This window comes from Eriocheir sinensis, chromosome 21 (genome assembly GCF_024679095.1).
Source record: "Eriocheir sinensis breed Jianghai 21 chromosome 21, ASM2467909v1, whole genome shotgun sequence".
Classification (NCBI taxonomy): domain Eukaryota; kingdom Metazoa; phylum Arthropoda; class Malacostraca; order Decapoda; family Varunidae; genus Eriocheir; species Eriocheir sinensis.
In genome coordinates, this window is record NC_066529.1 from 10501959 (window position 1) to 10515386 (window position 13428).

At 41.7% G+C, this 13428-nt stretch overlaps 1 protein-coding gene across 2 annotated transcripts in view; it reads left to right on the forward strand.

The window, feature by feature from the left end:
* The first annotated feature begins 991 nt into the window (after positions 1-991).
* Positions 992-13428, forward strand: part of LOC127001671 (guanine nucleotide exchange factor for Rab-3A-like) — an 83262-nt gene continuing 70825 nt past the window's right edge. For both annotated transcript variants that reach the window (XM_050866648.1, XM_050866649.1), the window contains exon 1: positions 992-1164. The gene's annotated coding sequence lies outside the window, so the exon portion shown is untranslated. The remainder of the gene's footprint in view (positions 1165-13428) is intronic.

The following is a 13428-nucleotide window of genomic DNA, read 5'->3' on the forward strand; positions in this document are numbered from 1 at the left end:
TGTGTGCGCGTGTGTGTGTATGTGTGTGTGTACTCAGTAACAGGATACGGATTTCTAACCGTTAAAATAAGCTCATAGAAGAAAAAAAGAATCAAACGTTTTCATCCTGTCCCCAAAACGTGTGTGTGTGTGTGTGTGTGTGTGTGTGTGTGTGAGAGAGAGAGAGAGAGAGAGAGAGAGAGAGAGAGAGAGAGAGAATGTGGAAGTTAATAATAATACGAAGTTATGTTAGGAGATTCCACTTACACCACCTCCATGCCATTCTCTCTCTCTCTCTCTCTCTCTCTCTCTCTCTCTCTCTCTCTCTCTCTCTCTCTCTCTCTCAGATGTTTCATACGTTTTGGCGCCACGTTCTTATGATGGTACAGTTTGGTTGTCATATAGTAATGTTTTCTAATTTTCTTTGGTACTACTTTCTTACGTTTTGGTTCTATTTCTCTCCCTTTTGGTACAGTTTGGTGGAATTTGGCACGTTTTCTGGTCTTATTTGGTACATTTTCTGGTTTTCACATGGTCTACGTTTTCTGGTTCTCATCTGCTGGTACGTTTCCTGGTCCTCATCTGATACATTTCTTGGTTCTTGTCTGGTACGTTTCCTGGTCCTCATCTGATACATTTCTTTTTTCTTGTCTGGTACGGTTCTTGTTTTTTAATTGGTGCGGTTTCTGCCAGGTTCTTATCTGGTGCGTTTTCTGGTTTTCATCTGGCATTGTTTCTGGTTCTCATCTGATACGGTTCTTGGTTCTTATTTGGTACGTTTCTTGGTTCTCTTCTGGTTCTTATCTGGTACGTTTTCTGGTACATTTTCTAGTTCACATCTGGTATACGTTTTCTGGTTCTCATCTGGTACATTTTCTGGTTCTCATACGATATAGGCTAATAGGTTTTCTGGCTCTCATCTGGTACATTTTCTGGTTCGTTTTGGTACCATACTGAAAATCCGTGTGGTGGCGGCGACTGGCAACTCAGCAGCCAGTCAGCCAGTCAGTAAGAGGTTAGTAGTTAAAGAGAGAGGTTGTGCCGCCGCGTCGCTCGTGCCCTGAAGCTTTATAACACATTCCTTCAGCACACTTGGATTAAATTTTTTGGTGTTCGCGGATTTTATCAAGTGCGTGCGTGTGTTCGTTCGTGTGTGTGTTATTATCGCTGCTTTCTCAGTAAACGGTGAGTGGCTTGTTTTGTTTTTCTTTATTTTTGTATTTTTATTTTTTTTTACTTTTCCAGGAAGTAAAAATTGTTTAAAGAGTTTCTCAGTTTAAATCAATGTGTTAGTCTCTCTCTCTCTCTCTCTCTCTCTCTCTCTCTCTCTCTCTCTCTCTCTCGAATATTTTGATTTTTTTTTTTTTGCAACGAAGAAAATGTGTGTGTGTGTGTGTGTGTGTGTGTGTGTGTGTGTGTGTGTGTAAGGGAAAACGTTACCTGTATATACACTCTCCTCTCTCTCTCTCTCTCTCTCTCTCTCTCTCTCTCTCTCTCTCTCTCTCTCTCTCTCTCTCTCGTTTGGTAGGTGAAATAGAAGGAATGGCGTTGTTTTGTTGTTGTAGTTGTTGTTGTTGTTATTTCCTTTGCTTTTGTTTTCATGGGGGGAAGGGAAGAGAAGAAAGAAGGAATGACAAGAATGAGTGAGAAGAATGAATGACAGTTCTTATCAAATAACGTTCCTTGTTTTTTTGTTTTCCTTGTCTGTTTCTCTTTCTTGTTTTCTTTCGTTTTTGTTCTTGTAGAAGACTTAGTGTTGGTGGAGGAAGAGGAGGAGAAGAGGAGAAGGAGGAGGAGGATAAAGAAAATAAGGAAGATGAGAAAAATAATGAGGAGGAGGAGGATAAAGAGAATAAGGAAGATGAGAAAAATAATGAGAAGGAGGAGGAGGATAAGGAGAATGAGGAGGAAGATGAAAAGCAAAATTGGGAATAGGAGGAGAAGGAAGAACATTGATGAGAAGAAGAATTACGAGGTGGAAGAAGAGAAGGAAGAGAGGAAGGAGAATTAGGAGGAAGAGGAACATTAAGGAGGATAAGGAGGAGGATTGAGGAGGAAGATGAAAAGCAGAATTAGGAACAGGAGAAGGAGGAACATTGATGAAAAGAACCACCTTGGAGGATTGGAGTTAGAAGGAGAATTAGGAGGAAGAGAAGAGGAACATAAGGAAGAAGAATAAGGAGGAGAACAAGAAGAATTAGGAGGAAGAGGAACGTTGACGAGGATAAGTAGGAGGAGGAGAAAAAAGAAGAGTTAGGAGGAGAAAGAACATTGAGCTAGATAAGAAGAGGAAAAATTAGGGGAGGAGGAAGAGGAACAATGAGAAGGATAAGGAGAATGAGGATGATGATGAGAAGAATTAGGAAGAGGGGGAGGAGGAGGGGAAGGAGAATGGGGAGAAGGAAAAAAGGAAGAAGAGCATTGAGAAAACAAACGAAGATTATTACGAACATATTTATAATCCTCAAATGTCTCGTATTTCCATGTTAATTTAGACCATGACAACACACACACACACACACACACACACACACACACACATCGCAATAAGAGGAAGTCTTTTTTTTTTTATCATACACATTAATTATTCGCATTCCACCGCCGTCCTTAGTAGTAGTAGTAGTAGTAGTAGTAATCATTGTAGTCGTTCTAGTTGGTAAATTTGTGCTGCACTGAAACCTTAGACGACGATGATGCTAAATATGTATCGGAAACCTTATAGTTGTAGTAGTAGTAGTAGTAGTAGTAGTAGTAGTAGTGGTAGTAGTAGTAGTGGTAGTAGAAGTAGTGGTAGTAGTTGTAGTAGTTCATTCTCTTCTCTCTTCCTCTTCGCTTCCTCCGTTATATTACTTCCTTTTCCTCTCATTCTTTCCTTATATATATTGCTCCTTTGCTTTCCTTTCCTTCCCTTCATTTCCTCACAACTTTATCGCCACCATGTTTTAAAGATTCTAGAACGTCCTCTATTTTTTAAGCAGAATACTAATGAAAGGCGAACCAGAAAGGACCTAATTACTTGCTCCACGGGGATGAAAACGGACAAAGAAAACGTTAATGAGAGTAATGAAGGAAATTAAGAGAATGTGGAAGAAAAATAAAAAAAGTAAAAGTAAAAATAATAAAACGGTAATCATGAAGTGGAATGCATGCAAAAACCTGTCACGCCTTACACACACACACACACACACACACACACACACATATGCACACACTTCAAAGGTGATGATCATGGTAATTGCAGTAGAGAAGGATGGGAAGGAAAGAAGAGAGAAAAAAAGGGAGAGAAAAACGTGTGTGTGTGTGTGTGTGTGTGTGTGTGTGTGTGTGTGTGTGCCCCGGGGTCCTCCCACCTGTTTTCATGGGTCTGTCCTTGGTGGTGGTGGGCAGCTGCTCATCCTTCCCCCCTCTCCTCCCTTCCCCATCTCTCCCTTCTCCCTCATTCCCTCAGGCTCTTCTTTTTTTCTCTCCCTATTTACTCGTATATCCACTCCCTTTCTTGGTCTCTCCCTCCCTCCCTTCCTCCTCCCTTCTCCCTTCTCATTCATTTCTTCAGGCTCTTCATTTTCTCTCCCTATTCACTTGTACCTCCACTCCCTCCTTCATGCCTCCCTCCCTTCCTTGGTCTCTCCCTCCCTCTCCATCCTCCCTTCTCCCTTCTCATTCATTCCTCCACATCTGCTCTTCTCCTCACCCTTCACCCTTTCAGCATCTTCCTTCTCTCTCCTCTTCAGTATTCTCCCCCTCTCTTCATCATCCTTTCTTTCTTCTCCCTCAGTTCTCTTCTCCACTCCACTCGCTTTCTCCCTTACTTTATTATTTTCCTTCCTCCTCCACTTCTTCTGTCCCTGTGTTTGGCCTATTTCTCTGCCTTCCTTTCCTTTACTTCCTCTCTTCCTTCCCCCACTCTTGTTTTTTTTTATGCTTCCTTCCCCCCTTCCTCCTTTCTTTGTTATATTGCTACTCATCCTTCCTTTCCTGCCTTTCTTCTCTTCTCATTCTGTTTTTATTGCCTCCTTGCCTTTCCTTTCTTCCTTCTTTCATTCTTCCTCGAGTTCTTGTTGTATGATTTCTTTTTCTCTTTCCTTCCTTCCCTTCCTTCCCTCCTTTGTTATATTGCTACTCATCCTTCCTTTCCTGCCTTTCTTCTCTTCTCATTCTGTTTTTATTGCCTCCTTGCCTTTCCTTTCTTCCTTCTTTCATTCTTCCTCGAGTTCTTGTTGTATGATTTCTTTTTCTCTTTCCTTCCTTCCCTTCCTTCCCTCCTTTGTTATATTGCTACTCATCCTTCCTTTCCTGCCTTTCTTCTCTTCTCATTCTGTTTTTACTGCCTCCTTGCCTTTCCTTTTTTCTTTCCTTCATTCTTCCTCGAGTTCTTGTTGTATGATTTCTTTTTCTCTTTCCTTCCTTCCCTTCCTTCCTTCCTTTGTTATACTGCTACTCATCCTTCCTTTCCTGCCTTTCTTCTCTTCTTCTCATTCTGTTTTTATTGCCTCCTTGCCTTTCCTTTCTTCCTTCTTTCATTCTTCCTCGAGTTCTTGTTGTATGATTTCTTTTCTCTTTCCTTCCTTCCCTTCCTCCTTTTCTTTGTTAATACTGCTACTCATCTTTCCTTTCCTGCCTTCCTTCTCTTCTTCTTATTCTCTTTTATTGTCTCGTTGCCTTTCCTTTCTTCCCTTCATTCTTCCTCGAGTTCTTGTTGTATGATTTATTTTTCTCCTTCCTTCCTTCCCTTCCTCCTTTCTTTGATGTACTGCTTCTCATCCTTCCTTTCCTGCCTTCCTTTCTTCCTCTCATTCGTGTTTTAATGTCTCCTTGTCTTTCCTTTCTTCTTCCCTTCATTCTTCCTCGAGTTCTTGTATTATTTATTTTTCTCACTTCCCTCTTTCCCTCCTTCCTTCCTTCCTTCCTTTCTTCCTCTCATTTCCTTATGTTTTTAGCACTTCGCCCTTTTAGCATCATCCTTCTCTCTCTCTCTCTCTCTCTCTCTCTCTCTCTCTCTCTCTCTCTCTCTCTCTCTCTCTCTCTCTCTCCAACTCGCAATAACTCACAATTCAACGTATACAGTCAGCTTTTTTATTTATTTTATTTTTACTTTTTATTTTCTCTTTTTTTCATTTACTGTTTCATATCTCACTGCTGTATCATCGTATCTCTCCACTCATCCCATTCTTCTCGTGATCTTTTCCGCATACCTCCCTTTTTCCAGCGTCTCCCTTCCCCTCCCTCTCTCCCTTCTCCCTCTTCTCCCTCCCGTGTCCCCATAGGCCATCTTCGTTTTTTTGTTGTTGTTTTTTGTTCATGCACCTTCGCTTCGTCATTCCTCCTCCTCCTCCTCCTCCTCCTCTTCTCTCTTCTGCCTTGCCTCTATTTATCCTCCTTGCGCAACGCCTTATATTCCGCGAGAGAGAGAGAGAGAGAGAGAGAGAGAGAGAGAGAGAGAGAGAGAGAGAGAGAGAGAGGCTTAAAGCAGACTAAAGTTTTATTGTTTATCCTTATAAGTATGTGTTTATTTGTGTTTTCTTTCCTACTTTAGGGGTACGGGATAGTGCGTGCGTGTGTGTGTGTGTGTGTGTGTGTGTGTGTGTGTAAGGCAAAGTTTTATTGTTTTTTTTCTTTGTTATTAAGTTTTTCCCCTTCTTTGTTGTTGTTTACTTGCAACAATAAACTATCAGTCAATCATTGCTTTTTTCCCTTGTTATCTATCCTCTCGTCCTTCCTCTCCTTATTTTATTTCTTATATTTCTTTATTTTCGTTTTTTACCTTCATCCTCTTTTTTTCCCATTCTCCTTCGTTTCCTTATTTTCTGTCCTTCCCTCCTTCCTTTTTTAATCTTCTTCCATTCGGGTCCCTTGTCCATCTCTCTCTCTCTCTCTCTCTCTCTCTCTCTCTCTCTCTCTCTCTCTCTCTCTCTCAACCCGCCCCTAACTATACATATTCCCACGGAGAGTCGAGTCGAGTCAGATCACGTCTCGAAGAAGCATCCAAACCTTCCTTGCATACTCTGTCTGAACCCTTTGATGACTCGCCGCTTCTTCCTTCTTTACCGAACATTGCACTTTGATTCTACTTTACATATCCTCAAACATTTCGGGGCTCACACACCCGCATTTGATAAGACTTCGGTAGAGGTTGTTGGGTTAGTATTTCCATGGGTAGTTTTATGAGCCTAGTGATAGTGTGATAAGGCTTCTGCACCATGAATGTGAATAAGCACTCATGAGAATCCGAATAATCTCCTTTGTGGTCTTTGGGAATAATTGTGAGAGCCGAAAGCGTCTCAGAACACGGGCCAAGACTTATTATTCCACCACATATTTTTTTATTATTATTATTTTTACAGCAGAGTCAGTTCAAGGGCATAAAAAAAAGGTATCAAATGTAAAATAAAAGCCCGCTACTCAACGACTGACACTGACACTATTTTTAAGCAGAAGCGAGTCTTAATTCTCCTCATGTTCACTTCAAGAAGGATTGGAACCTCTTCATAAGGAGACTCGAATTCTAAACCGCATCACGTTTTAATAGGATCCAAGTCGATGCAAGTTGATTGTCTTGAAGTTGCTTATGTTGGTGTGGCATTGTTATTCCATGTGTATGTTGTGGGAAGTATGAGAGGGAGAAAGGCTTGGGAGAAAAGAGAAAAGAGAAAAGAAAAGGCTGACTGACTGCATACGTAAAGGGTTGAGTTGACGGGAGAGAGAGAGAGAGAGAGAGAGAGAGAGAGAGGGGGGAGGGGGACTTGGAGAAAATGGAAAAATAAGAAAGGTGGCTGAGTAAAGTTGCAAGTGAAGAAGAAAACTGACAGACAGATAAACAGAGAGAGGGATAAAAATAGCTGGGAGAAAAATATAGAAGAAAAAATTGATTGAAGTAGAGTTGTAAGAGATTAAGGAAAGAGACAGATAGACTAATAGAATAATACAGAAAGAGGGATAGATAGATAGATAATAAAGCCAAATAAAAAAAAACTAGCGCACAAACTAACAAAAGACCAGCCAGTAAGAGGGACAGATAGATAGATAGATAGATAATAGACAAAAACAAACAAACGCACAAACTAACAAAAGTCCAACCAGTAAGAGAAATAGATAGATAGATAGATAGATAGATAGATAGATAGTAGACAAAAACAAACAAACGCACAAATTAACAAAAGACCAAGCAGTAAGAGGGATAGATAGATAGATAGATAATAAACAAAAACAAAACAAAAAAGAACGCACAAACTAACAAAAAAAAAAAAAAAAAACCAGCAAGAAGGATTAACACCACCGCAAAAGCAAGCAAGGAAGCAAGGAGATAGACAAGGCAAGGTTAGGCTGACTTTCACCTTGACCCGAGAACCTCAACCAAGCCGCACAGTAGGAGGTGAAGGTGGTGGTGGTGGGTAGTGGTATTTAAAGTGGTAAGGAGAAGGGGGGTGAAGGGAGTTAGTATGGCTTGTGCGTACTGTGTTGAGAGAGAGAGAGAGAGAGAGAGAGAGAGAGAGAGAGAGAGAGAGAGAGAGAGAGATAGAGAGAGAGGGGGGGTGTGGAGGGTCATGAAATAGGTTGGCATGTGTATCTATGTGCAATGTTATGAGAGAGAGAGAGAGAGAGAGAGAGAGAGAGAGAGAGAGAGAGAGAGAGAGAGAGAGAGAGAGAGAGAGAGAGAGAGAGAGAGAGAGAGAGAGAGAGAGAGAGAGAGAGAGAGAGAGAGAGAGAGAGAGAGATGAAGCACAGGTGTTCATTATCTTTATATACCTGAGTTTATGGAGACACCTTTACATTATATCGAAAATCCCGGTTAATTATCACCAGAGAGAGAGAGAGAGAGAGAGAGAGAGAGAGAGAGAGAGAGAGAGAGAGAATAAAGGGGAGACGGATAAAATAAAGACAGGTGTGAGGGCAGACTGAAGGTGAAGAAAGAGGGTGCGAAGTGGATGCAGGGAAAAGAAGTGAAGAAAAGAGGAAGGGGAAGATGGGAAGGAAAAGAGTGTGAAGCGGTGGAGGGGAGTGGAAGTGGACGAGGATGGAGATGTGGAGGGAGTGGAGGTGGTGGGGGTGGGTTGACATGATGAGGAAAACAGGTGTTGGGTGGTGGTGGTGGTGGTAATAATGATGAGTATAACTGTCTCTTTGTTGTTGTTGTTTTTGTTGTTGTTGCTGTTGTTGATGATGGTGATGGTGGTATTGTTGATTGTTAACTTAAAGAAGGTGGTATTTATTGTTTTGGGGATAAATTGTGTTGTATAATGATAATGATGATAGATTTTTTTCTGATGATGATTTTGGTGATGGTGATTCATGATTGTGGTGATGATAATGATGTTGAAATAACCACAATGACGAAAAAATAAATAATGGTGGTGACATATTATTTGAGTGGGCATTCTTGATGGTGATGACCGCGGTGGTGGAGGTGGAGGTCACATGACAATGGGGGTATTGATAGTGGTGATTGGTGCGGTGGTGATAATAGTGGAGGTGTTGACAGTGGCTCGTTGGTGGTATTGACCGTGCTTGGTGGTGATTGTGGTGGTGGTGGTGGTGGTGGTGCTACATGGTGGGTTGGGTCGCCTGGCTCAAGCAAATGTTTATCTAAGACCTGATGTTTAGAGAGAGAGAGAGAGAGAGAGAGAGAGAGAGAGAGATGAATGCAAGCGTTTTCTTTTTTGTTTTCTTTTACTGATTCGTTATGTCTCTCTCTCTCTCTCTCTCTCTCTCTCTCTCTCTCTGTGTTTATGTATGTTTATATTTACCTGTAAGTCTTATTGTGTACGTTATTTGCACAGATCAAGGTCCGTTGTGTGTGTGTGTGTGTGTGTGTGTGTGTGTGTGTGTGTGTGGGTGTGGGTGTGTGTGCGCGCGTCCTTCGGCAGCTATTCTCAAGGGCTTCATGTAGGTCTGTCGGGGATGAGTGGAGGAGAAGGCGTGGCTGGAGGGGAGAGATGAAGGTAAGGAGGAAGCGGGGGACGGTCAGGTAGGTAAGTAGGTAAGGAGGTAGAGAAAAGGTAGGAAGAGAGGGGTGAAGGGAGGGAAGGTGATGAGAGATGGAGAAGGTAAGGCGGTGGAGGGGTGGAGAGAAGGTAATGAGAAGATAGGTAAGGTAGGAAGAGAGGTGTTTGAGGGAGGGAAGGTAAGGAGGTTGAGGGTAGGGGTAGATAGGTAAGGAGCTAGAGTAAGGTAGAAAGAGAGGAGTGAAGGGAGGGAGAGAAGCTCTAGATCACTGAAAAGCAAGTGTAAATTTCCAGCAATGCTTTTATAGCCGTTCCTTGTCAACAAGTCTTATTATTAAGTCAGCATTTTCCCGTGTCTTTCCTCAATGCAGGAAATGTTTAACAGAGGCACAGCAATACAGGAAATGTTATGAAAGTGAACCCAGCTAAAGAATTTAAATAATTTAGTATTTATTTTTAAAGAAAACAAATTAAAGACGAAAAAATGGAATAGAAATCTCATTCCTCCCCCTCCCACCCCACCCCCCACCTCACACTGCCATACACTGCCACTGTCTGCCACTGTCCACCATCTCGTCGTCCCGGTGCCCACCACCCACCCCACCATGCCACCCCACGCCCCCGCCTGCCCGCCACCTGCCCCTGCTGCACCTTTTGACCTTCACTGCAGGCAGATGAGAGGGAAATTGAGTGTTCAATTATTGACCCGACAACCGTTACAGCACCCGCTGCCGCCACCACCACCTCCCTCTCCTCGTCACCCGGCCGCAGATGCAGATCAGGAGACAGAACCATTCGGTCGGTCTGTCCGGGGACGGGTCCGCCATTTGGTGATGCCTGCTCTAGATGGAGGAAGAAGATAGATAAAGGAATATAGTCAGGCAAATTAGGGAGAGATGTAAGGGAGGGAAGGAAAATTAAAGGTAAAGGAAGAGAGGTAAGGTAGGGAAGAAGGGAGGGAAGGAAAAAAAAGGTACTGTAAAGGAAGAAAGGTAAGGTAGGCAAGGAGGGAGGGAAGGAAAGAAAAGGGAGGAAAGATAAAGTAGGTAAGGAGAAAGGGAGGGAAAGAAAGAAAAGGGAGGAAAGATAAAATAGGTAAAGAGCAAGGGAAGGAAAGAAAGTTATAGGTAAGGAGGGAGGGAATGAAAGAATGTAGAGAAATATAAGACATAGTTAAGGAGTTTGAATGCAAGGAGGAGGAATAAGTGGATGAAAAACTTAACACAGAACAAAGGGAACAATGCACAAAGCAGAAGAATGGAAAAGGGGAAGAGAGGATGCATAGACGAGAGAGAGAGAGAGAGAGAGAGAGAGAGAGAGAGAGAGAGAGAGAGAGAGAGAGAGAGAGAATACTGATGGAGGAAACTAGAATAACAAAAAAAACAGCAAATCAAAGAGGAACAATAGGGCAAACGGAGAGAGGAAGAGAAAAAAAATAACGGACATAATAATAAAAAAAAATGAAATCGTAGTAGTAGTAGTAGTAGTAGTAGTAGTAGTAGTAGTAATAGTAGAGTATGACAATTGATCGAGTATCCATTATGCACTACACGGAAGGTCGAGCAGTTTCGTAAATAATTAAAAAAAGAATTGTGGACTGGAGAACTGAGACCTTGAGAATTATGTATTAATAGTAGTAGTAGTAGTAGTAGTAGTAGTAGTAGGAGGAGGAGGAGGAGGAGGAGGAGGAGGAGTTATTGTTAATGCTGTTACTGTTATTTATATCGTTGTAATGCTTGTGGTTGTGAGGTGAAGTATATTGACCTCTTTTTTGTGTGTGTGTGCGTAATATCAATCATACGAAAATTACAAGAGAGAGAGAGAGAGAGAGAGAGAGAGAGAGAGAGAGAGAGAGTTAATGCGACGTAAGAAAAGATGTTACAATATTTTCCTAACTCAAACAAGGGGAGTATTCTACAACAACACATGCACTATGAAGTATTGATATCCCATAGTAGTAGTAGTAGTAGTAGTAGTAGTAGTAGTAGTAGTAGTAGTAGTAGTATGTGTCGGGAAAATAAACGTGGGTGGAGGTATCTTTTATGTAGTAGTAGTAGTAGTAGTAGTAGTAGAAGTAGGAGTAGTAGTAGTAGTAATAGTAGTAGTAGTAATAGTAATAGTAGTAGTAGCAGCAACAGACCGTTCAAGTGATGACAGCCAAAGCCCGGATGAGCCGAGGGATTAAAAAGCCTTTCATCTGCCCCTCTCCCCCCTTTCTCTCTCTCTCTCTCTCTCTCTCTCTCAGCGTCCCATATAGAACTACTGACAAATGGAACAATCTCACACACACACACACACACACACACACACGGACAGACGGACGGATAGGTGATGTCAGACCCTTGATGTGCCTGACCTTTCCTCCTCCTCCTCCGTCTTCTCCTCCTCTCCTTATTGTATCTGGGAAGGAATCGTGTCTTGCCCTGCCTTACACAATGGAGGTGGAAGGGGTGGAGGTGAAGGGGCAGGTGGAATGGCAGGTGGAATAAGGAGAGAAAGTAGTGGACCAGATGGAATAAAGGAAAGATGAATAAAACAAGTGGAAAAGATGGAGGTGGAAGAACAAGTGGTATAGATGGAAGTGAAAGAAGAAGAAATAAGAAGTGGATGAGGTGGAACAGATAGAATAGTGGAGTAAAGGACGGCCTCTTGCAGACTCCTGAAGTAAAGTAGGAAGGAAAAAAGTGGAGGAGGTGGATAGATAGTGTGGTAGATAAACAGTAAGTAAAGTAGATGACAAGAGTGGAGGAGGTGGATAGATAGTGTGGTAGATAAATAGTAAGCGAACTAGGGAGGAAAAAAAGTGGAGGAAGTGGATAGATATTGTGGTAGATAAATAGGAAGTAAAGTAGAAAGGACAAGAGTGGAGGAGATGGATAGATAGTGTGGTAGATAAATAGTAAGTAAAGTAGAAAGGAAAAAAGTGGAGGTAGTGGATAGATAGAGGTGGAATATGTGGAGGAGAGAGAACAAGTGGAGAAATAGGTGGAGGAGCAAGAACAAGTGGAATAACAAGTGTATGAAGTGGAATAGATAGAATAAAAGGAGAGGTAGAATAAGAAGTGGATGAAGGTGGAACAGATGGAGGTGAAAGAATAGTTGGAATAACTAAAGATGAAAATAACAGGAGGAATTAAAAATGGATGAGATAAATATAACAGGTGGAGTATCTGAAGGTGGAAGAACATACGGTGGAGTGGACAAGTGGAATAACAGGTGTATGGAGTGGAATAACTAGAATAAATGGACAGGTAGAATAAGAAGTGGACGAGGTGGAACAGATGGAGGTGAAAGAATAGGTGGAATAACAAGTGGAAGAGGAAGAATAACTGAAGATGAAAATAACAGGAGGAATTAAAAGTGGATGAGATATAACAGGTGGAGTATCTGAAGGTGGAAGAACATACGGAGGAGGTGAAGAATGTGGAAGATAGAGTGTAGCTAAGTGTAATTGTTATAATCTCTTCCCAGGCAGTGTGTCCTTCAATTGTTATATTCTGTTTACGTAACGCTAAGCTGAGGAAGAGGAAGGGAAAAAAAAAAACAATTATACATATACACTTGTTGATTAAAAAAGGCGTGGCAATGGGAGGAAGTGATGTTTTTGAGTGTGTGTGTGTGTGTGTGTGTGTGTGTGTGTGTGTGTGTGTGTGTGTGTGTGTGTGTGTGACCTACGAGAACGAAAACATACATAAACAATACTACTAATAATAACAGGAATAAGAAAAAGGGAAAGAAGAAAATTAAAAGAACAATATAAGGAATTAAAAGTGGATGAGTTAAAGCAAGTGGAGTAAGGAATAAAAGAAAGGGAAAGAAGAAAATAAAAGAACCGTATAAGGAAAAATTGTATTGAGAAAGGCTATGGTGGAGCGAGAGAGAGAGTCTATAATAGTTGCTCTAGTATAAATAAATAAAACAAAAACTGGAGGAGCAAGTTAACAAAATATATTCCAATCTGAACCAGACCAGTCAAGGAGAGAGAAAAAAAAGAAGACAAATATAACTTAAACATACATACCTAACCTTCTAACACACACACACACACACACACACACACACACACACACACACACACACACACACACACACACACACACACACACACACCTGATCTCGCTTTTCACTACCTGTTCCGTCTCACCTTTGCTCCCATCCAGGTGTTCGGAATGATGATAATGTAGTGGCGGTGGTGGTGGAAGTGATGGAGGAGGAGGAGAAGAAGGAAGAAGAGGAGGAGGAGGAGGAGGAGAAGAAGAAGAAGGAAGAGGAGGAGGAGGAGGAGTAGGAGTGTATAGAAGCCTTGAATTAATTGAGTTTATTACCTGAAATTGTTAGTTAATTCAGGTAACGGGGACAGAGAGAGAGAGAGAGAGAGAGAGAGAGAGAGAGAGAGAGAGAGAGAGAGAGAGAGAGAGAGAGAGAGAGAGAGAGAGAGAATTAATTGGTCTTTGTCTGTTGCTATTCGTACATTCATTAATTATTTTTCTTCTATTCAATGTTTGCTTGT